The following is a 26,085-nucleotide window of genomic DNA, read 5'->3' on the forward strand; positions in this document are numbered from 1 at the left end:
TCTATAAAACTATGAAAATGAATCTTAAATCTTTACAACAATATCTAGATAAACGTATGTGCATAGATATCTAACTATTACTATATCTCTTCGTGTACAGACTACGATTATAACATTTTTGATGTAGCTTGCTTTAAGCATTATACGTCCATGCTTTAAGTCACAGAATAATATCATTTTCAGTGTGTAGCATGTGTGACCATCACAACGACAACCTTAAATTTTTTTGAAATCTATAAAAGTTTTTTCAACATAAGAATATTGAATTAACTTTTTTTTGGTGGTGGGAGGGGCGGATTTTTACCTAGGCGGAATATTTACCGGGTGAATTATTTACCTGTTGCCACAGAAACAACCTCCAAATCGTGCACGAGCTGGTATATCGCAGTTTAATTTTGAAAAGAATCGAGATTATTTAAGAAGAAGATGTTCTTCTGTCAGAAACAGCTGGCATAAGGCTGGGATGGCAGTTTATCGGGGGGGATGGTGTATCGGGGATGAACCGGGGATTACCTACGATAAGAATTTTGGAACTCCCCACCAAAATCTCTCTAGTTTCCTAATGTGTCCATTCTCTATGAGGGCAATTAGCAAATCGCTGAGAAATTCCAATGAAGTGCTCAGTAATGACGCTATGATTGAGAGGAATAGAATGCGTAGATCCAACTAATTAAACCATTTAGAGACTGAATACATGTATACTAGGGTCTACATGTCAGTATGTCATTGTACACTTGATAAGTTGTAACCAGGGGTTATTATCGCATTGTTGACTGTCAATTTAGCTCAATAACTCGGTTGTGTGAAGTTATATTTGCATAGTTGAATAATTAGCGAAAATTCTACACGACTGGAATTCGGGACTCGAACCGTACCGGGTCACGTCAAAAAGTCGTCGTTGTTTTTGTCCGAGTGTCTTTAAGTGCAGTAGCTCCTCATAAATCATGGACTTAATGTTTCAATTTCTCCGAGCGTGCCTTAAAACTCGTTTTTTCTTCATCGACCCTCAATTCCGGTTCGCGTTACATAGAAACGCGTGTAAGACTAACGAACGACCGCGAAATATAATGTTTACAATAACTCGTAGATGGCGCATGGGTCGACCAGGTGTCTACTTTACGCTGATTACTCGTGTCCAAGTAGTTATATCGTTAATTGCAAATGGCATGAAATGAAGTGTATCCAGGGAAACCAATCTCAGCTTGGCTCACTTAGAACGAGTGGGAATTTGATATGTCTCATTTTTCCGACATTGAAACCACTTGGTTTAGATGTGGCGGTATTTATCAAGCCCTTCACATTTCCAGTAGCGATCTACATTACGCGCTGGCAAACGGTTTTTAGTGGACATTCTTTATTCAGATTTTAGCTACGTTACAGAGGAGGGTAGGAATCCAGGATTCAGCTGTAGATGATTATCTAAATATGGGAATTTCATTTGTTTTGCTTCTATGCATACCTAGGATTCATGCAGCCCCAGAAATTACATGGAGTCTTTTTATTCCAGTAAAGAATTCTCTTCCAAAATTAGTATATAGAAATTTTTGAAATAATGCTCAAATACCCGTCTTACGCGTCCGGGTTCGAGCCCCTGTTTTACGCGTCCGGATTCGAGCCCCTGTTATACGAGTCCGGGTTCGAGCCCTTGTTATATACGAGTCCGGGTTCGAGCCCCTGTTTTACGCGTCCGGGTTCGAACCCCTGTTTTACGAGTCCGGGTTCGAGCCCCTGTTTTACGCGCACGGTTTCGAGCCCCTGTTTTACGCGTCTGGTTTCGAGCCCCTGTTTTACGAGTCCGGGTTCGAGTCCCTGTTTTCCACGAGTGAGGATGAAATTGAGCAAGAAATTCTTCGATATTTTTCTCTCTATTGATTCAATGTTTCTGACACGTTTTATTGAAAGGTTGTTATCGGTTCGTCTCTGAACCGAGTCGTGCGCGCGTCAGCCGCAGGCGGCGCTGCACCCCGCTGAAGTACCTCCAGTAACTCTCATCCGGCGTCCTGTATCTGACAACCACCGCCACCATTAACAGCAGACGATAGAAATTACACCGCAAAACACTGCGTCTCCTGTTCATGACATCGAATAGAAACACTGTCTAGAAGACCGCACCAGCCCTGGGGCCAGACGAGGATGACATTACCAGGGCCAATACGGCCTGGTGCTATAGAGCGTGTCTGATTTGGTTGAGAAATGGTTTAACGACTAAAAAGCTGTAGCAATGTGTTTATATTAGTTCTTCGCAGACACCGAGACGTGTTGCTGTTTTATCTTAGTTTCGCGTCTCCTGTCGATTGATCGATCGTCTTAAAACATTTACTGACAAGAACGGGTTGGATAAAGTTTATCTGGTTTAACGCCTTGTCACGTGTTGCGGTCAGTTAATCTGTTTACTGGCTCATCAGATAGATACTGATGGCAACAATGCATGCATGGTCAGTAGAATGTTGTCAAGTTAGAATTTGACTCGCTGTAGACAGATAACAGATAACCGCGTTTACTGCTGGGTCTCGAGGCCGTCTGCCATCAGAGTCATAGCTTAGATTGAAGACCAGTCTAAGATCATGCTAGTTCCAGAGACAATCTAAAAGCAGTCGTAAGACTTAAGATATTTTGGACTGTGCACCAGGCTTCTGGGACCGGTACCATAGTATTAGACATAAGACTAGTCCATGACCATTCTAGTTCTTATAGCCAATCTAACCGTCTGTGATCAGTCTTGATTGCGACCACATTTTGCTATGGAACTGGGCCCTGGGCTCTGAAATTGAAGGGAGTATCTTCTTTGAGTCCACGGTGAAACAGCAGACTGCCGCACTCCAAGTGTCACTACAATCGATGATTAAGAACAATGTACCTTCTTTCAATGCGATCTACAGTTACTGGGAAAATCGCAATTCTGCACAAATAGAGAGTTTGAAATTGGGGTAAATTTGATACGATTAATCAAACATTGTTTCAGTGATCAGTTTATTTACCGAACAATGACTGAGACTAGCGCTGCGGCGCAGATAATAAATAATAAACAGCAGCTGAATTCTGTCACGTCACATCGACAATCATTATTACTGAACACGATTTAACCAGAAATTGAGAACAAAGTCAATATTTATAGAGAAGAATAAGATTCCAACCAGTTTTAGTCGGTGTGCCGGGTCGGTAACACAGTCCCGGTCTATTCAGGGTCGGTGCTACAGCTGAGAGATAGGCCCGGTCTATTCAGGGTTGGCCCAGAGCTGGGAGATAGGCCCGGTCTATTCAGGGTTGGCCCAGAGCTGACTGAGAGCCATAGGCCCGGTCTATTCAGGGTCGGTGCTACAGCTGAGAGATAGGCCCGGTCTATTCAGGGTTGGCCCAGAGCTGGGAGATAGGCCCGGTCTATTCATGGGTTGTCTTAAAGCTGAGAGATAGGCCCGGTCTATTGAAAAGGTTTGATTCCTTTTTTCTCGACCGCAGTCTAACTGGCGCCACGCTATTCCGTGCCGTTATACATCAAACGTCTCTGGGGCTCCGTTTTTACGAGAAAACGTTGTTTTTACTAAATCGGTTTTTATCGATAAATTTCAGCGGTTTTATCGGCTCAATAGTAAACGGTCGATTGAACCGAACACTCGGAGTACTTTTAGCAAACCATGCAGTGTGTGTAAACCGGTCCACGATATGGTTTTCAGCATTTCATTTAGATACTCAAAACCTCCTTACGCCGGACAGTAACACGATATGAACAACCTCCATTGACATCAATAAGTGAGCACCAACCCCATTAATATACTGACAGACAGAGACAGAGAGAGAAAGAGAGAGGGAGAGAGAGAGGAGAGTTAGCGCGACATTGTGGGTACTGTAAACTTGTACGTACAACCAAGCGCAATGTCACGAATCTATGACATCCTGCGCTGTTTTATTGACAGCTCTGATAATTATCTCATCGCTAACATCACCGCTGCTGCTGCTGCTGCTGCTTCCCCGTGTTTCAAAAGAGAAAAATAACTAACTTCGATAAATTCGAATCCGTCGACGACAACGAGATTTCACTCTTTGAAGTTGTTTAAGTGGAAATTGTTCTAGAATCAGCGATGAATGTGATGTGAAAACAAACTCACTATATCGGGTGCCACTGCTGCTACTGCTGTTACTGCTGCTGCTGTTGTTGTTGATGGTGCTGGTGGTGGTAGTTGCCGCTGCTATTGCTGCTGATGGTGCTGCTGCTGCTGTCGTTGTTGTTAGTAGTGGTGGTGCTGCCGGTGCTGTTGGTGGTGGTGGTGGTGCTGTTGGTGCTGCTGCTGCTGCTGCTGCTGCTGCTGCTGCTGCTGCTGCTGCTGCTGCTGCTGCTGCTGCTGCTGCTGCTGCTGCTGCTGCTGCTGCTGCTGCTGCTGCTGCTGCTGCTGCTGCTGCTGCTGCTGCTGCTGCTGCTGCTGCTGCTGCTGCTGCTGTTGTTATTGTCAAGGACTCTTGATGTTTTGACTTGTTTTGCCTCGAGTAGAATCTGAACTGAACCGTCAAACACGTTTGAAATCTATACACGATTAAAGGGACGCTTTAGGGCAACCGACAAATTCCCATAAATCCTACATCAAACAGTTTTACATCTGAACAACTTTCATATCAATAGACATTTTCACTGGTCGTTCGTGGACTCATCCTTAATAGAACCCTAATCCATCCGACAGTAAGAGAGCGAGTGAGGCATATCTGTGCGCTATAAAATGATGGTGGAAATCAGATTATTGTTGGTGTATATTCATTCGATTTGTGCCCGTCTCTTTCCGTCAGCAAATAACATTCAGCAGACCGACCACGGTTCTGGCGGAGAGTGAGACTTACTGGATAAAATCAAGGATGGACGGCAATATATACAACACCATGCGGAATATGTCAAAATAATGGTTTCTTTAGAAAGAATCCGCCGCGCTTTTTTTCTGTCATGAATACGATCGGAATGTAATCTGGCCAGGGGAGGTGGTTCAAGAATATCTGGAAAGGCTGATACAACTACCACAGCTATATATATCCTCATACAGCGATATCCAGCACCCAGTTCCACAATCCAGCACCCAGTTCCACATACCACCCAGTTCTACAGTTCAGGACCCAGTTCCACAGTTCTGAACCCAGTCCCACAGTTCTGGATCTAGTTTTACAGTTCAGGACTCATCTCGATAGTTCAGGCTCCAATTCCACAGTTCTGGACCCAGTTCCACAGTTCAGGCCCCAATTCCACAGTTCTGGACCCAGCTCCACAGGATCCAGGTCCACAGTTCACGATCCAGGTCCACAGTTCTTGGTCTTGGTCAATATGTAACTCTATCAGGTAATTGCAAAGTGAACTAATTGGTCTCCAGAGTCCCACTAAACTGACAACTGTGGAACTGAGTCGTGATCTTGACGACGAGTTTATTCTGATATTCTGTGATCGTCTATCGTGCTCCGATAAGTTCTCTATATGTCAGTTATTTGGATCTTCAATCACAGACGATGTTGTATAATCCACACCCGTTTCAGGTAAACCCACTGATTTATAGAAGTAGTGACTGCAGTAAGTCCGACTAGCACCTGAATTAATCACATCTTCATTCTGATGTGTGGCTGGAACAGTAACCGTGCTGCTGGTTCTACCGCTCCTCACTGATATTACTCAAATCGATCAGATACGGTCAGAAAGGTCACGATTCTCTGAATTCCTGTTTACATCAATGATTTATTATTCAAAATAGAGAATATTCTCAATCAAACACACGCAGGGAGAAGGTTCTATTGGAAATTCGAATATTTGTGTTTTTCAAGCGCTAGAATGTGATCGAAATTATCAATGATATCAGTCAACACTTCAATCCTCACAGTCGCACAGTCGCCACCTCCCCCTCTCTGTGGCTGTACAGATCACCCCCTCTCCCTCTCTGTCGCTGTATAGATCACCCCCCTCTCTGTCGCTGTATAGATCACTCCCTCCCCTCCAGTCGCTGTATAGCTCACCCCCTCTCCCCTCCAGTCGCTGTATAGACCACCCCCTCTCCCCTCCAGTCGCTGTATAGACCACCCCCTCTCCTCTCCAGTCACTGTATAGATCACCCCCCTCCCCTTCAATCGCTGTATAGATCACCCCTCCCCTCCAGTCGCTGTATAGATCACCCCTCCCCTCCAGTCGCTGTATAGATCACCCCCTCCCCTTCAATCGCTGTATAGATCACCTCTCCCCTCCAGTCACTGTATAGATCACCCCTCCCCTCCAGTCGCTGTATAGATCACCCCCTCCCCTCCAGTCGCTGTATCTAACCCCCTCTCCCCTCCAGTCGCTGTATAGATCACCCCCTCTCCCCACCAGTCACTGTATAGATCACCCCCTCTCCCCTCCAGTCACTGTATAGATCACCTCCTCCCCTCCAGTCGCTGTATAGATCACCCCCTCCCCTCCAGTCGCTGTATCTAACCCCCTCTCCCCTCCAGTCGCTGTATAGATCACCCCCTCTCCCCTCCAGTCACTGTATAGATCACCCCCTCTCCCCTCCAGTCACTGTATAGATCACCCCCTCCCCTCCAGTCGCTGTATAGATCACCCCCTCCCCTCCTCGGTTACTGATGCCTCTGTAAATTGTAGTTTGTCACGCGAATTTGTTTTACAATCTGTCGATATTAAAACGATAAAACTGGCGCATTTTTGTCATAGTTGAAACATCGCGACGCTGTTTATCTCTTGGAGTAATCATCTGAATGACAGTCTCCAAGCTTTCTCTCTGTAACCGCCTCCAGTCGCCGTGAAGATCGAAATGGGAGTTATACCGCCGGATTGTCACGTGACTCATGATGGTACGATGGATCGGTCACGTGATCGATAGGAAGACAGATTGTCTACGTGACTGATGAGAAGTTATGGGGTAATTTTGGTAATTGGATTTCTCGAAATATTTTTGCAATGGAAAATATTCGATCAAACCGGCGTAATGAATTCGACGTAAACGTTTTCACCCATCCACCGACCTGCGGAGTGATACTAGGGTGGCTCCTGTATTTCGATGAAGGCCGGAGCAGGTTAATTCCTAATGAGCGAATCTGCGACGGCTGCCGGTGCGGTCAGTACCCCTAACTCCACCGCGCAGCCTTTCAGATGTAGACTTGCAGATAATTCGATGATGGGCAGTTACACTTCCGGTGGTTACCGGTGGTCATTATCGCGCAGTAACGGCGTCAGCTTACGCGGTCAGTGTATTGTGTGATAGGACACGTTTTATCACCGCGTTAGTGTCTAACAAACCTCGATTGAACGGAAATAAGATAAAGATTATCCGTGACTCGTAAAGAATTGCTCGCCAGACATAGATAGAAAAACGACACCGACATAAACGGCGTATTTCACAGGAAATTAGCTGCAGTCTGAATGAGTCAAGATTCAGGGTCAAACAGCCCGTTAACACAACGTAAATTCACACGAACAACGGCTTTTTTATTATCGATAGCCATTGAAAAGGTTACGATAAAATTCTCACTCTGTCGGTCATACGGCCATTGATGGGACTGTAAACTCATTATCACGAGTGATTTGCGGGCGGCATTAGTGAGGGTTCTTAAATGTCGAGAATATATCTTACATTCAGCATCCACTTGCTTGGAGTGCAATACAGTCAATCCTGTTTAACTTAGCAAAATAGGAACCGACAGAATTGTTTCAAGTTAAGAACAGAAAAGAGAAAAGATCAGAAAATATATGAGGAATGTCAGATTTCTAGGATTTGTCATGTTAGCCATGCTTGAGTAAGAATTGAAAGTGAACTGTTTTCAACTGTAAACCTCATAATTCAGATCTATGGAACTGGCCCATGAAAAGCTTGAAATCCTTATTCATTCATGGAGTTTACTTATATGCAAATGGCCTTGTGATGTCAATCAATGGCGCGCTATTGGTTCTGGTATTGGTGGGTTCGAGTCCATGTATGCTTTCAGGATGATTACTGCGTTCGAATCCCGGTTACGATTGAATTTACAACACGTTTTCTTTTCTATTGTAATCTATGCCTCGGTGGCCGTTTCTGATGGCAGTCGTGTGGTGTTCGCGATAGATTTCCACTATATAATCCCGTCGTCATCAGTAAGAATGCTAAGCCTCAGTCAAGGTTTTCGCTTGACGTCCACTTGACAGCTATTCGTAATTACCAACTTATGATACTTAAGAGTAATTCCATCAAGTGGGTATAAAGTCGATGATAGCAATGGCCCTGACTAGCGGCTAATAGCATTGTATTATAGGATAGGTCTATTCTAATCACTGCATTAGAAAAGGCGAAGGAACAAGGTACTAACAACCCTACGAAGACAATAAGCTTTTCAGCACTGTTCTTTTACAGGAAGTTTCTGAAAAAGATGAAAAAAATCAAATGTATATTTTCAGCATTTTTGCATTTTCTGCTAAAATCTATATTTGATGGTTCTATCTAAGAATTCACCAGTGCAAGCGTCAATTAGAGAGTCTTATTCATCCCCGACATTGCCCTATAGCTGCCGCGCTTACATCGCCTTCACAGTTGAAATAGGGAGAAACCGTTTAAACGCCAGAAAAAAACAATTTTCGATTCGCTCGGTGTATGCTGCTGCTGCTGCTGCTGCTGCTGCTGCGGTGCTGGGGCAGAGAATATTAGACTCTATAGAGTTAAAACTAGCTGTAAAAATGAATGGAAATTCCTATCGGTTGAAATTCCTTTACAATAGAATACAGACCCGTTACGAGTACTAGAGAATGAGGGAGAGAGAGAGTGGAGTTTGAGAGAGAGAGGGAGAGAGAGTGGAGTTTGAGAGGGAAAAACTGAAAGATAACACAGATGTTTGAAATCAAATACGTTCACTTCGCGTCGTATTTAACGTTGAATATTTTATGCCGTTACTTTCAAATCGAATTTCCTTATTTCCGATAACGAATTAGAATTCGATTTCGTTTGAAAACCCAATCACTTAATGGCTGAGAAATAAAAAAGAAGCTTAGAGTGGGTAGGTGAAACCTCACTTTTACTGTTTGTGATTTTATGGGTGATGTACACTATTTTGGTTAAATATAGTTCCTTATGGATGAAGAATAGAATTTTTAAAGATGTTTTATATTTTCAGAATGTTTGTGTATATACATGTATATATGATGAGCTCAATGATCACTTTATATTCTGTATTGATTAACAATCAATCGATGATTTTGATCGGGCAATTTACAGCGTGTAAATTGAGGTCGATGCTATCAGCTCGAGTTGATCTGATCTCGAACACATCTCCCATTGATCTACACGACGAACTAAACGGTATTTCCCGGTCTTGTTTCAGTTAGAGCACCGAGAAATGAGACGAAAACCTCTTCGATTTGAATTATTTGTTTCGCTGTATAGTTTGCTTCGTTTTATGATCACGACTGAGCTCACGTGATCCTTCTAAAAACTGCCTCTTTACGAGTCCATGAAACCAAACCAACAAAACAGCAAGATATTTTTAATCACTATTCAGTTCCGCAGTTGGAACCTCGAGTAAACTCTGAACTCAGGATCCAATTCCGCAGTTGGAACTTCGAGTTAACTCTGAACTCAGGATCCAGTTCCGCAGTTGGAACTTCCAGTTAACTCTGAACTCCGGATCCAGTTGCACAGTTGTGAGTTAGAGTTAACTCTGAACTCAGGATCCAGTTCCGCAGTTGGAACTTCGAGTTAACTCTGAACTCCGGATCCAGTTGCACAGTTGTGAGTTAGTGCTGTGAACTCAGGTTCCAGTTGCACAGTTTGCAATGAGAGTGAACTCTCAAAATCGTTTTATTTTCAAGGTTTTTACTGTGCTGTGATCAGAACTCAGAACTCTATAGACCTGGGTCCAACTGACGTTTCGGGCATCTTCAGAATATCTATTTGAAACAGTCTGATGCGAAGATACTGAGTTTTTTTTTCTCTTAGCATCTTAGAACACTAAATTCCCTCTTTCTGGTAATTCCTTGGTCGCCAGAGTAGCATTATCTCTCGGATCTAGTAATCGGTTTAGAAACAACCATTAACTTCCTCTACTGAAAATCAACTTAGAACCGGGAATTGAAAATGAAAAAAAAAAACACCGCGCTGTTTCAATCCCCCCATTCAATACGATCTAATTTCACTCGAATTTTAAAATTAACTTTTTATCGCCTCAGTGAATGAAACATTGCGTCCTTCTTTCTCCGGCGTCTCTCTATTTTGTCTCACTCCACACGCGTGCGCGCGGTAACTCTTCACGGCGACGTCTCCTGTTGAAAAGGGAATTGAATTAAAACATGTGAAAGTAATCGAAGCCGGCGCCGGGGCAGGTGCGCGCAGGTGCGCTTCGCTAATTAGTGAGTAGTAAGATTGTGTTTTAAGGAGGCCTGCTACTGCTACGAAGAATCCTGTGAAGATTGTCTCTTTCTAACGGTAAATGTCTATAATACGCCTACACTGAGTATCATCACTGATTTTATGATCTAATAAAATATAATATAATGATAAGAATTATGAGTCCGAAAAGAGACATAAAAACAATCAGCTCTTCTTTGGGCATCTTTATGTCGTCCATTAGTGATTGTATTTCTGTGTATAAAACTTAATGCAACTCGAAACTAGAATAAGAAGTTCTTACACTTATATTCTTAGCTCATTCAACGAATGAAAAAAAAAACCATATATTTCAATGGCTAATTAAAAAATAAGAAAACGTTACCGGAGTATGTATCGCGTGAAAGGTCGGGTTGGATTCGATCCCGGCAGCACCACGAGTGAAATAGGGACTGCCTAACTCACTGGGCCAACCTGACAAGTTGATAGCGTCGTTCATGACTGAACCTGGTGAACGAACCTTGCGAATTCATGATGACGTCAAATTAGGGTAGACCTCTGACGTCATTAAACGTATGCGTTGTACTGAATATGATTTTGAACTACTTCATTTAGTAAAGTCCCAAGGCGTATCTATGTATTATAAAGATATATATTCGATATTCTATAAAGTCTAGAGAGTTAGTATTTATAGGAATTGACCAGACATTTCCAGGGTTCAATAATCTATCACTTCCGCCAAAATGGTGACCTGTTCTCTCTCTAGGAGGGCGGGATTGAGTCGATCGTTTTAAACCACGAGGATCAGTTTTTGTTCGATAAATGATAAAATGTCATCGCATTTCAGCCGCATCAGACTCTTATCCGTTTAAACCACCGACTTATTTTCAGAGGGATTATAGCTTGTACCGGGGTGTATTGTCAGTTGTCGGGCGCTCAGGAGACGAGTCGGATGGAGTTTGGAGTGCTCCAATGATGTAGATACGGTAGTTCTGTGTAGTATGTGCACTGAACGCATCTCCCGCGCTCCTCGCTAGCTAGCTCTCTCTCTCTCGCTTCGTGTCCGGGTTCTGAGAGTGCGTGTGCAGCCAATACAACTCACTGATCATTCTTCACGTTCTCATACTAACTACACCGTGTTCGCGTTCGCATAGGTAGGAAAACTTACCTCATTCTTACCTCATCGAGGATAAGCGTTTATTCTGTTGATGTTACAATTAATTGTTCATACACTTGGATTAACTACCGTATTTGTATCGCTTGATTGGATTATAATCGTCGGATACTTATCAGTCTTATCAGTTACTTATCACCTGCACGTAAAAACGGAGTTAATATCAATTGCGATAGATGTGATAGCGTTAATGAATATCATTTAGTTTTATACGGTGAAACTTGAGAGTTTAAGTCGAGTTTTAGTTGTGACGATGATGATCGTTATTGCGTCGACGACTTTAATTTAGTAAATCGAATTAGAAATTTACAAATAGAGACGACTTCAGTATTTGACAAATTATCCGTCTGTTCGACTGTAGTTTAATCTCATTCGTAGGTAGGATAGGATGATGATACATGTGTATTTTAAAGTTGATTTCTTCCTTTTATACAAATATTCGATCAGTGTTTGTGGTTAGGATGAAGAATCAGATGATTCTTTCGGCTCATTTCACTTTTTCATTATCGAGTATATTGTAGTGAGTCGATGTGTGGTGTGTATTCTATTTCTATAAGTCGCGGGTTTGACAGTTGTATTCAACTGTCTCACCGAGCCGGGTCCCATTCTTCCAGTCTTCGCCCCGGCGTGTCTCTGAATTATTACCCGCATTCACAGTTTATCGCTTTGACATTTCTAATTTAAATATTCAACATCAATTAAAATTTGTTCCACTTGTCGTTCACGCGTCGCGGATTAGCTGAAAATTGAATTCCTAGTGCGAAGCAGAATTTCTAATCCTATTTGCCGTTGATAGATTCTATTGTCGGCAGGTAACAGATATAGAAAGAAAAATGAATGATAAAAACCTGCGCTTAATCTGATATATGGAGGCAGTAACGTATTAGTAGAATAATAGTCCGCGCATTGGCGTGCAGAATTTATAGATAATCAGATTAAGATCCACTTAAAGAAATCAAAAAGAATTCATTTATCAAGAATTGTAATCATGAATTTAGAATACACAACGTTACGGGCTCTCTCTCCCCCCCTCTCTCTCTCTCTCTCTCTCTCTCTCTCTCTCTCTCTCTCTCACTCTCTCTCCAGAGAATCATCAGGTGTTTTTTTTAAATTTTCTATTAAGAAGTATTAACAGGATAGTAGACTAACTGACTGATGCTTTCCCTCTCGTTGTTTATACATAGATTCATAGAAATCACATCTTGTTTATTTTAACAAGCAGATTTTGAAGGCAGTAAAATTGGGATATTTTGAAGGCAGTGGATTGGGATATTTTGAAGGCAGTGGATTGGGATATTTTGAAGGCAGTGGACTGGGATCTGGGATAATTTCCGCAGTCTGTCAAATAAAAACCCACCACATTTGATGAAATATCCCATTTATTTTCTAACCATTTCGAACGAGATTTTGTAATTACCAGATCTACAATAAAGCCCCGCGCAACTATACACGCAACGCGAAACTCGATGTTTCGAACTGAATTGTAAATAGATAACTATTAAATTGTAATTAACTAATTTAACATTGATCCCAGTTTTATACAAGACGCAATCATGTAACGGTTTAGATTTGTTTAGTAAACACGTTACACACACTACCAGCAGCAGCAGCATCACGTAGTTATAGGTTTGGTATGTGAGCTAGGATCGAGAGAGGGAGAGAGAGGATGGGTGTGTTGATGTTGTATCTTGAGTATTACGTGTATAGGTAAATACCATACCACAATACATACACTTTATACCAATAACCACCGCTATCCCTGCCGTACTGGTTCAGCTCTTCTTATACCCCGAATAACCCGGATATCTCAACAGCCAAAACCCACTTATCGAACTCAATCGCTGGATATCAACGGCTTTTTTCTGGTAAAGATGTTAATTGCCACTTAAGCATATTATGAAATGAATGCATGATATATTTCATACATCAATTTCACAGTTTTTTTGTTGGTTGGATCTCAATTTACTCTACTATGGATCCTTCAAGCACTGAATAACTCGTAATATTTTTCTAGCGCAAGCAGCTGGCTTATTCTCTTTTGGAAAATCAATCGATTGACAGCTATTTCTACGATGCATATTGATAATTCTTTTAGAAATTGAAAAAATTAAAGTACATAATAATATTCTGAGATATCATAATAGCTAATTAACCAGTCCCAGGATTTCATATATAACAAATGATAATTGAGGATATGATGATCATTGTCGGATTTATTTAGATACTACATGTATGTACAGCACATAATTCGTGAAATATGTTAGCAACATGATGAATTTCAAAGTGCATTGCTAGTAACTTATACACGTCAGGTAGTCATTACTGGTTACAGTGGCTTTAGGAGGCAATAAACCATATACTCAATCGTTCCTTAAATACTGCTTAGATTGATAATAGAATCTATTATTTACCGAGATGGTGATAAGACCGAATTCTGACGTTTGTCGTGTGATAAGTTTCTGATAAGACTAATTTGAAATTCGTACAGTGTCTAAGCGAAGGAGTAGCGAAGTTGCGCAATGAGGATTGTGTCGGATTTCAGGACGGTATTAACCGGATAGATTGAAGCGCAGACTGTTTGTGTCTGTGTAAAATACATCGGAAATATAACTGATTAATCATTATATGATGGATATCACGTAACGTCGTGTAATCAGTGGAAGACATCGAGTATCGGATGAAAATGTCAAAACAGCGTTGAGACACTAAAATGACAGTCCTCCTAAAATTGTAGTGATTTCACATACGCTGAAATGCTGGTAGAGTTACAGTGATCGAAGCCGCAGTTCGGGCTGTCTGAGAAAAAATCGTGAATGCGAAAAATGCCAAAGATGAATCAAGTTTATGTGTATTCACCTCAATCGGGGTCCACTAAAACTTCATTATTTACAGAACCGCCTAGTAAATCAGCGCTATGTTTGAGGTCGATAAAACGATTTATACGCAGGAATTTACTGGCGATTCTGTGCGTTCTGTTCGCTCTGTTCTGGTGCAGTTTAGCCGTCGTTATGATTCTCGTTTATTCGCAATATTTACATTACGTTCCGCCGCAAAATAAAACAATAACAACAACAATGTTAACTCCAACTGAAAATGGAATTATCCTCAGACCGACCATTCGAGCAATAATTGAAAAGCCTTCCGATAAAACAGGTAAGTAATAGAACAAATCAACATTAGAACGTGCTCCACCGCTGTTTACTCACTCCCACTCCCATAAACAACGCCATCTCCCTTAAAAATAGTATCGAATAAAAAAGTCCTGCAGTCGCCCAAAATCCTATCAATGGCGTAAATTTTCTTTCCAAAAACCACTATATACTTTATATTAAGGTAACTATTTTGGAATCTGATGAAAATCCATTATGGTGACGTTTATATGAAGTAGGTGTTTTCCCCGGAGAGTGCTCGCAGATACCCCTCAGTTTCACCATGGACTCTGTTTCAGAGTTTCGTTTCGACTCCAGACACCCCCCCCCCCGTCAAACTGAACCATTCATCAATTACCTCATATATCAACCTCGTATATAAACAAATCTATTGTCAATCAATATTGTGGAAAGGTTTCCAATTATTGTACCACTGTTTATCCGAAATCTTTGTTCTTCTACGTATCGTCATAAAGCGTGCGGTGCCTACCGGTCCCATAATGCATTATATATTTATTGAAGAATGATGGGTAATTGGGTAACAATGGATCCGTTGAGTGGTAACAATGTTAACCGTTGATCGCCGTTGGTTACGACCTGTGTGCAGACGACAGATTCCTGTTGTTCGGATAATGGCATCGCGATGGATGTCGGATAGCGGGGGATTACACCCCGTATTAAACCAAGCGTCCGATCAATTAACATTGTACAAACACTGGAGAAAATGCCACTCGAATACGCATCATCTAGACCTACGTGGTAACATCGAAATGGCTGAAACTGAAATTATAGTGAATGTATGAATAAGTCTACAGTCCATTTATTGATTAATAAGATTTGTTTTTCTGTGGTATTTCGCTTAAATATTGGAATACATACCTATAGGACCTTAACGTGACCCCGAGAAACTCAAAATGCCCCGGTCTGGTACCAGTTCAGTACTGATTTCAAGGACTGTCAACGAGCGTCTTCTATTTCTCAAAAATAAATCACAGAAAAAAGAACAATTTGCCCTACGAAATCATGGCACGTTTCATGGTAACAATATCAGTCTCTTAAAACAGTATTTCAAAATTCGTTGGTGAAAGAACGGAATTGATAGCGCCAATATTTTTCCTGTCGCTGTCGTTGTCGTGTCAGTGATAAGGATGTATTAATTGCCATTTTTCATTTATTATTAGATCACATTGAATTAACAGAAATATCGCGTATATCAGTAAAAAAGTGACCGGTTTTGGCCGCATGTAAATCGGCCACAGATGGTCGCAGCTTTGATGCACTTATTTTCTATCTCAGCAGTTTTATCAGCTACATGTAATACGTTTAGCCAATTGGTTTTCGCTGAAATGAAGCTGATATAAACCACTTCCAATACTCTATGCCTCATTGCTGCTGTGATAAGCGAGGTTGGCTATTTTTCAAACGCGTAGTTGTTTTTCTGAACTCATGTCCGCAATCCTTACCACGCCGTATGTCACTATATATCGTGCAGACCTTTTTTTTTGGTTAGTCCATGTGTATTTGAATTCAACTCACGCTAAGACCTCAGAGCTGAAGAATTCTCTTAAGAGTTTGAGCTTTGGTATTTTTGGTCAGCGATCGAAAACATGAAGAAATCCTACCTGTTTTGTAAACACCTGGGCCCGGTTTCATAGACTGAGTATCAAAGTTATCCCTAGGGTTAAATCCTCAATCTGGGTGACAACCACCATAGTAACAATGAGAAACCATGGTTATAACTGACAAATTTCAAAATGTTCCCAGGGATTATTTTGCTTCCACATCTATGAAACCAGGCCAAGGGGTTGCAGTTGCTCAAATGGTGGTCAAAGATAATCAACGGATAGATACCATAAACCTTTAATTGTCACTATGTCAACTATCCACTGGTTAACTGTAACACATTTTTGAGCAACTGGCCCCAGGGCTCTGTACAACAGACATTCCTTTTGCCAGGCGTTTATTTGTATTATCTAAGTTATATTTTAAGATAAAATTTATTACAGTATCATCTAGCTGGCAATCGTGTCCTGAGCATTACCGTAAGCTTTTAAAAATGAAGAATGTTTCCACAATAAATTGCTTAATTTGACAGAATGCGGCATTCAATTAATGATGTCTACTGGAATTAACGGATCGCTATGTATTCTGGGGGAATGTAGACATTGACCGCCACTGTTCGAGCTCCTGTGAGATAGACTGACTGTGTGTCGTCTTTAGTAAGAAGCGATAGTAAATGAAAATTCTACCCATGACAATAACAATGATAAACATGTAGTAGGTTTATCGCGGTGAAACAAACTCCGCAAGGAGAACAGTTTGAGTACGGTGACTATTTATACCTATCTGTAGCGGTTAAATGACCACTCGACGCGATACAACGTCCATGTCAACTTAATGGACTATCACAACGTGTTGTACATTACTAAGTGATTCGTCCTTTTTCTGGTGAAAATTCGATTTTTTTTGTGTGTGTGTGTGTGTGCAACGAAACGCAACTGCGTCGCTGCGAGAAGGCGGTAGGTTCATTCTACCTTGACTAATGATACCGACGTGTTAGATTGGTTCATCTAGTACCCATAGTACCGAGATAAGCCAAGTCGACCAGTTGTACGGTCAAGAAAGCTTTTAGTTCAGTCTATAAGCTAGATAGTCAATCTAATAACTCAAGACCAGTCTAAGACTAATTTTTGGTTCTATACCCAATCTAACAACGCAAGACCAGTCCAAATACCATTTTTCTTCTAAAATCTAACAACTTATGGCAAGGCTTAAGAATTAAGACCATTTTCAAGATTTCGGTATTTGGTTTTTGAATCTAAAGCGATCTGGAGCTGTTGAGGATTTTACTGTACACTGCGCCTCTATTTCTATTCTCTAGCTCTAAGTTGTGTTTTCGTCTGCGAATCTTTTTTGATTCGATAAGCGACGAGATCACGTGATCACACCTGTCAGCTCCCGTTTCTAATGAACATCTTCGGGGCTACAATCTTATCACCGTCGCCTGGGCCGAAATTACAAATTATACCAGTATTATCCGGTCTTATCAGTAAGATAAATTGCTCCGACGATGATAAGTCTTCGTGTCAGCTAAATTTGGTCTGAAATTAGCGAACGTGCTGGCGAGAGATGCTATCGGCTGCTGTTTAGGATGACATAACACGCAATGGGCAGAAATTGCTTCCTCACACGCCCGAAAGGTCAATTTTATTCGGTTCTCAAAGCATCACGCAAACTGCATTTCACTGCCGTTTCAAAAGGCGCCGTGACATAATATCGTTTCTGGTTTTCCAGCCAGTTTAAAATGCTGTATATTCTCACTGAAGTATTGTCTTCCATATTTGGACGTCGATAATATTGTAACTAGTCACTTGACGGCCAATAGAGGTCGTGCAGTCCTGTTTTTTTTTCGAATGTAGGAAAAAATGGCCAAGGCAAGAATGGCCACGGGTTTTTTCACGTACTTACTGACGCCATATTCTACTCTTTGCATGAACAGAGACTCCCGGAGTTCATGAATGACCATTCATATCATCTGTTGTTGTTTCGTATGGGCAAATCACAAACAACACATGATGTCACGTTCACGGACTCTATAGACCGCATGACGTCACGGGTTAATGTTAGGAGTCTCTTTCTTCGAGCGAATTACACCCAACATAAAGATAGTAGGCCTCACCACCGCAGTCAATGATGTTGGATCTAGTGAATATTGTTTGTATTTCTTTGCAATCAATTTATTTCGTTGAATTATTAACACTACTTACATTCGTAAGGTGTGACTATATTTACTGTGTGGGGGAGAGGGATATCAGTAATTTTACTGAAAGCACAGATTCTCTAACTATCCGGTCAACAGCGGATATCTCACGGATATGTTGTAATGATAGTTTGGTTAAATCATTTCTATATACATAAAATATATTATTATAAGATTATTATAAAATGTATGATTGTTAATATTGAATTCTGTGAGTATAACTTGCGGTATCACGGTATCACGGTATCACGGATCACGGTATCACGGATCACGGTACCACGGATCACGGTATCACGGTATCACGGGATCACGGATCACGGTATCACGGTATCACGGATCACGGTATCACGGATCACGGATCACGGTATCACGGTATCACGGTATCACGGATCACGGTATCACGGTATCACGGTATCACGGTATCACGGTATCACGGATCACGGTATCAACGATCCTCATCGTGGTTTCATTAACGATATTTGATTCAACCTTAGAAGTGCAATAGAATCAGAAACGTGTATTATTAATTCCTATCGCATACGAATAGCTTAGAATCAAAGAGTTGAGGGTGAGAGGAAATTATGAAGCCGTATCACGGTATATATTGCGTGTGTGTGGGTTTTGGTAAAAGCAGACAGCGGATATTTCATTCCGTACCGGAGACATATTATAGTACAGTAATTCGTGTTTTATAAGGACAGTAAATTTTTCCAGGAAAATCTCATAAAACTTGTCCTGATTTAATCGATGAAGAGAGAGAGAGAGAGGAGTGTTCACAGACTATATACACGCTTCATTAGAAAGAGAATCCATTGTTCGTCACTGATCCAGTGTCATCGACTAAAATACCCGAACAATGAAAATCTATGATGTCTTTATTAATGAAGTCTAAGCGAAAATTCATTAATATCCGGGACTCAATTCCACAGTATAACCATACTTAACGAGACAACTGCGGAACTATGGAACTAATTCCTGAACTGTGGAACTAATTCCTAAAGTGTGGAACTGATTCCTGAACAGTGGAACTGATTCCTGAACTGTAGAACTGATTCCTGAACTGTGGAACTGATTCCTGAACAGTGGAACTGATTCCTGAACTGTAGAACTGATTTCTGAACTGTGGAACTGATTCCTGAACTGTGGAACTGATTCCTGAACTGTAGAACTGATTTCTGAACTGTGGAACTGATTCCTGAACTGTGGAACTGATTCCTGAACAGTGGAACTGATTCCTGAACTGTAGAACTGATTTCTGAACTGTGGAACTGATTCCTGAACTGTGGAACTGATTCCTGAACTGTAGAACTGATTTCTGAACTGTGGAACTGATTCCTGAACTGTAGAACTGATTTCTGAACTGTGGAACTGATTCCTGAACTGTGGAACTGATTCCTGAACAGTGGAACTGATTCCTGAACTGTAGAACTGATTTCTGAACTGTGGAACTGATTCCTGAACTGTGGAACTGATTCCTGAACTGTAGAACTGATTTCTGAACTGTGGAACTGATTCCTGAACTGTGGAACTGATTCCTGAACTGTAGAACTGATTTCTGAACTGTGGAACTGATTCCTGAACTGTAGAACTGATTTCTGAACTGTGGAACTGATTCCTGAACAGTGGAACTGATTCCTGAACTGTAGAACTGATTTCTGAACTGTGGAACTGATTCCTGAACAGTGGAACTGATTCCTGAACTGTAGAACTGATTTCTGAACTGTGGAACTGATTCCTGAACTGTGGAACTGATTCCTGAACTGTAGAACTGATTTCTGAACTGTGGAACTGATTCCTGAACAGTGGAACTGATTCCTGAACTGTGGAACTGATTCCTGAACTGTAACTGCTGATCGAAAGGATGACATAATTTTTAAGGGAGGTTGCTGTCTACCTGTCGATAAATTTCCAAATCCATTTTCATCCAATGATTGCATTCGATATAAAAATCAAGTATACATCACGTCTGAATGATGGTATCGTAGTTGCTGAGATGGAGTGGTCGGGGAGGGGGTGGTTGGGGGAGGGGGTGGTTGGGGGGTGCTTGTGCTATTTCATGGTATGTAAAATGAATAGTTGGTTTATCTGAGGGATTCTCGCTGTATTTTATCTATGAATTAATGAGTGACTTCTCACTACAACAGTTACCCTTAACATCCGTTAACTGAAAATATACATACCTACAGCAAAGCTTCGGCGTGAAAAAATATACCTTCTAACTTTATCAACCAGGAGCTTAAAAATATATAAACCACTACAGGCTGAGAAATAATTGCTGAATATATTCTAGACAATAAGTGACGTCTGGTGGTTTGAATGGTAGATGTAACAGTCGGGAAGTTATGAGTTCAATTGGTTAGTTTCAGGGTTCGTAGTTCAGTTGTCGGCTTGTGTCACTATCGTCGACATGATTGATGACAAAATCACCACTAATTGCCACAAATCGGAAAATACGAAGAAGTTGTTTTTTATTGATATATCCGCGGTCAGCGGTCACTTGTACCATTGATTTATTGCCGGCTATCGCTGCACAGTTATTATTCTTATATATGAAAGAAATCTCGTAATTTCGTTAGCGGAATTTCGGATAATATATTTAGGCCCACGACCAGCGGATAAATCAGAATACATATTAGTTTAACCACGAGAAACATTACGGGGAGATTTAGCCATCAATTTCATGGTTTCGAATCCCGCAATATCGTCTTATCTGTAGCGAGAAGTTTCGCTTCGATATGAATACGACATCGCGCGAGCGTACTGAAATCTGTATGTGGTTTGTTACGCTCGATACTTTGGGTTCTGTAACTTACCTGTATCTAGAGTTGGGTAGCTTACCTGGGTTAGTCACTTACGAAGCTCTGGAATCAGCTCCGTAGCTATCGTTAAACACCTCTCTTATCGTTGAAACATATTCTAACACATCAACTTATTCAAATTCAAAGAGAGTTTAATACCTAAACCATGAACTGTGTTTAAATTCAAGTCTGAAAATCTGAACCTATATCGGTTTCGTCGTGTAGCACTGAAAAAAGGAAACGAAAGATAATTAATTATGAGATTAGTTTACGAGACAGCTAAAGCTTATTTACTGAACGGATTATTTTTAGGCTATTTTTAGACAGTCAATTACGTTAAAGTGCTAAGTATCAGCGACACATCAGGATTTTAGAACAAGATGAACGAGAAAATTCTTCAATTCATCGCTTTATTCTTTATTCTGAAATTCAATCGCTATTTTGGAGCATTGAAATTTTTCAGTTGTAATCTTTGGGAGTGTTAAAAACTGTTTGTGTTCATTTCAATAGAAATGGTTAAAAAATTGTGCCTAAATTTCTAATCGGATACAGAAAAAAACTCGACACAATGAGTGAAATTGGGAAAAAAACTGCTAATTATGCTAAAATTCAGCGATTCAGTGGTTTATCTTTTCATAGTAGTCCGAACATCCCATCTGTGCTGGTCATTTCAACAGATTATTTGCTAGCGAAACTGACTGAGTTTTTGCACCCGAAATTCGTTCAAACCAACTTGAGATAGACACAGAATATAGATTGTTACGAATAGTTTATTAAGTGGATATTTAACATTTAGTGGTATGTGTGGATTGTATTGAGATGTTATGTAATACATACCCGTGCTGTTACATGCGATTATCAGATCAACGCGTTTATATCGTGTTTACCTTTACGAAGTAACCAAATCTAAAAGATAAACACTTATCATCTTACAACCATACCGATCATAGTCTTACCAGTACCAACCACCCCACGCAGTCGTCAGAGGTACATGTTACATCTACACAATCTATTTTTCTAAACATTAGCGTTATGTTGATATTAATTCTTTACATTTGAACTTTATTATAACGATATCAAGGCTGGACAATCGTTGTAGGGCAAGGTCGCAATTAACCGCCTTTTCATTGGCTGAGCGAACGTTGCGATTTGCATAATAATTAGTTCACTCTCTCTCTACACTCTAATCTTAGTTCATTCAGGAACTTGAACTGGGAACAGAGCTTGATTCACACTACCGTCTCTCCCTCTCCCCTCTTTCTCTCTCTCCACCTCTCTCTCTCTCTCCCCTCTTTCTCTCTCTCCCCATCTCCTCCACTCCCCTCCCTCTCCCCTCTCTTGTCCCTCTCCCCTCTCTCTACCTTCTCCCCCTCTCTCTCCCCGCCCCTCTCTCCGTCTCCTCCTCTCCCCTCTCTCTCCCCTCTTCCCCCTCACTCCCCGTCCCCTCTCTTGTCCCTCTCCCCTCTCTCTCCCCTCTCCCCTCTCCCTCCCCTCTCCCTCTCCCCCCTCTCTCTCCCCTCTCACTCCCCATCTCTCCCTCTGTTGTCTACTGAATTGATATTCACCTGTGGTTACTTTCTCGTTTGTACAACACGGTTGTTCATTCAGAATGTATTACTGATTTTCCAGTTGACTGGTTATTGTAATTACCAGTAGGAAATGAGTCCTCTTCAAAACTCAGTAATCATTTTTCCCGTCGCCAGCAGCGTGGCGCTTTGTGGCGCTTTGATGAAAACCTTTTGATTTTTCACATAAAGCGTGTTGAGCCGACCCCCGCTAGATTTCCCGTCTCTCAGAAATGCAGAAGAATAAAATGTTGATCTAATGACTAGTGATGAATGAAAAATACCTCACACTGAAAATCTATGGAAAAATAGTCCCGAAAGTTTATCAAATTGAAACCACAAAGTTTCGGCCATTGACGGAATAGCCATCAACAGACGCATACAGCCATCATCAGACGCGTACAGCCATCATCAGACGCGTACAGCCATCACCAGGCACATACAGCCATCACCAGGCGCATACAGCCATCATCAGACGCGTACAGCAATCATCAGACGCAATGACAAGAAAACTTATAAAATTATTCCTCGCACAATTTTTGCCAGTGAATTTATCTCGTTCAGGACTAAAAGATCTCTCTGGAATATCAGAAATAACGCCAAAAATCACACGTTGACTTTCGATAAATCTATTAACGTCATTAGAAGTAACCTATCAATTCACAGACAGACAGTTGACGTGTTGTGGTGTTGTGGTGTTGTGACTTTCCGACAAGCCCTTCGCGTGATTCGGGATTATTTCTCTTAAGAGCTGTCGCGTCAGACTAAACCGACATCAAGGTTAACACTCAGCTTCCCCGGGTACAGAGGCTTCTCATCACAATCGGTAATTAAATACACGCAATATGGAAGCCGGTAGAAAGAGTGACGAAAGATGACTCGACGTCTTACCGGACGAGGACACCATTAAACAACACAACATTATGTTATCTAAATATACTGCAAATGACTCTTGTCAAAATCCTCTGTTTATACGGATGATTGATTATAAGATGAATCTATCTTATAATTGTCTACAAAAGTACGATAGTAAAATGGTCATATGGTTAGAATTATTGCTGTGGTGGTTTATTCTGGAAAATTTCATTCACTTTACAATACGCAGTGGCAGAGGCATCTACATGCTTCACCAAGAACCTTAGTGTCTGATGTAAAACAGGGTTGATGGTGATTGTGCTGCTGCTGCTTCTGCTGTTGCTGTGCTGATCCTGTTGTTGGGGATACTGTTGCTGCTGCTGCTGTTGCTGTTGCTGATCCTGTTGTTGGGAATACTGCTGCTGCTGCTGCTGCTGCTGCTGCCGCTGCTGCTGCTGCTGGAAGTGGTGGTGCTACTGCTGCTGGAAGTTGTGGTGGTGGAGGTGGGGGTGGTGATGGTGCTACTGCTGTTGCTGATCCTGTTGTTTGGGATACTGCCGCTGCTGCTGTTGATGACTTAGTGTGGGACGCAGAAGCCATTCGTATCCGCGGTGTCTAGTGAATCTATTAGGGATCACTGGTAATGTTGATAACACGTCATGTTCGAGGACAAATTGACTAATGAGTCGATCATGTTGTTAACACGACCCCGAGGTCAGTGCGCAGTTAATGCGTTCTCTCCCGGTCCGTCTCGTGTTCAAGTGGCAAGACATGTTAAACGTCTTTACACCGGTAAAACATCATTAACAGTTTAATGCTCGTTTGACCGCGCAGTTCGCTGCCCTTACAGCAAACACACACATCTATCTATACTGACATTTAATCGACGTTCCACTAATGTAAATTACATGGTTTTTAGATGATGAAAACTTAACGAACTCGAGATAATGTTTGTTTTTGGTTCGACGGAAAGCTCGGTACATCAGGTTTATTTGATGTATTCTGTCTCGTGGAATCCCAGACTGCCAGGGTAAACTTCGCTTTCCTAGTCGACTATTTGCGAACTAAGTGAAACCGAATGTCGCGGTTAGTTAACCACGTATACAGTTCACTTCAGTTGTGAGTTAATAGTTGGACTCAATAATCAACACATTTAACATGAAATAATTATTACTCTAGAATCAATGTCGGTTAGTCATCCCAGATCCAGTTCAACAGTTCGCAACGAAAATTTGGCTCAGAGTTAAATCATTGAAAATGAAACAACTTTTACTCACAGAGACAAATCGTACTCGCTGAGGAAATAGGTCCAGGGCCCTGTTTCACAAAAAGGTTAGACTCAAATTTTTGGTGTAATTACCATTGTAATTACTTCATGTTTTCAATGAGGACAGCAATTCAAACTCAACCGTTTTAGGCTTAAACTTTTTCATGAAACTGGGCCCAGAACTATAGTCTGAAAATACCGAACCACGTGATTGAGCACCTGGTCGCTTTAGCTAGCTCTTCTAAGATGGCCGACACTATGTGAAATGATACTGCGTCCAATTATCAGTTCACCCATTCTAGCGGACAGTAAAACGACGTCTCCTCTTGCCGGAAAAAGAAACCTTCAATATTTCAGGATAATTGCGATACATTTATTACTGTCTGATATCTCGTTTATGAGTACTCCGTGGTCGTCACCAATTAAGGACAATTCAAATCCCACAATTGTGATTCTGTACTCATTAGTCGCCGAGGCTCCACGCGGTTAAGTATTATCCGCAGAGTTTTTGCGTCTCATCGCGTTTCGTCTCAGCAATTTGTAATTTCTGATGATCTCGGATAAGGTCACGTGCCGGTCTGCACGTGACCTATTAAATTATTACGGTTGCGCGGGAAGCGATGGCGAGTGAAGTATTATACGTCGCCATATGTATGGTTGAGTACTTCCGGCTTGTGACCTCTTACTCGAGAAAAACAATTTTTTTTTCACTAGAAACTCTTAAACATTTCTGTTTGACAAATACAACGTACTCGAAAAAATCTCCATTATTTACGAGTTAAAATATCTCCCACTTAACAAACGTTTGATTTAACTTAAGATTCAGAAATTCCAACGCATAAATAAGAAGCCGCAATCTAGTAAAAAGAAATGACTGCAATTTAGATAATATCTGAGAGCTAAGTGTTGGATGTCTCTGATAGTCTGGAATTTATCGCCATCTTGAATCTAGCGTCCGATTATCACTGAGATAACGATCGCGAACATGGGTTAACTTTGGACGGAAAGTTGTTTGATTTAATGTCTATGGAACCAAAATAAGCATACACCGGTCTTATGAAGTTGTTAAGTTGCCTATAGAATTAAGATGGCCTTAGACTGGTCTAAAATCTCAGCCATGACTGTATAACTGGCCCCAGTGGATTATGAAATGTGTACGAGATTTTGTACCGCGTTAAAATATACACGATTTTTTGAGCGAGAGCAATATTAGATTGAG

General features: G+C 41.3%; 1 protein-coding gene across 1 annotated transcript in view; it reads left to right on the plus strand.

The window, feature by feature from the left end:
* The window catches only part of LOC141908411 (agrin-like), a 101,550-nt gene that overhangs the window by 7,383 nt on the left and 68,082 nt on the right, over window positions 1-26,085 (plus strand). The window lies entirely within an intron of this gene.

Source organism: Tubulanus polymorphus, chromosome 7 (genome assembly GCF_964204645.1).
Source record: "Tubulanus polymorphus chromosome 7, tnTubPoly1.2, whole genome shotgun sequence".
Classification (NCBI taxonomy): domain Eukaryota; kingdom Metazoa; phylum Nemertea; class Palaeonemertea; order Tubulaniformes; family Tubulanidae; genus Tubulanus; species Tubulanus polymorphus.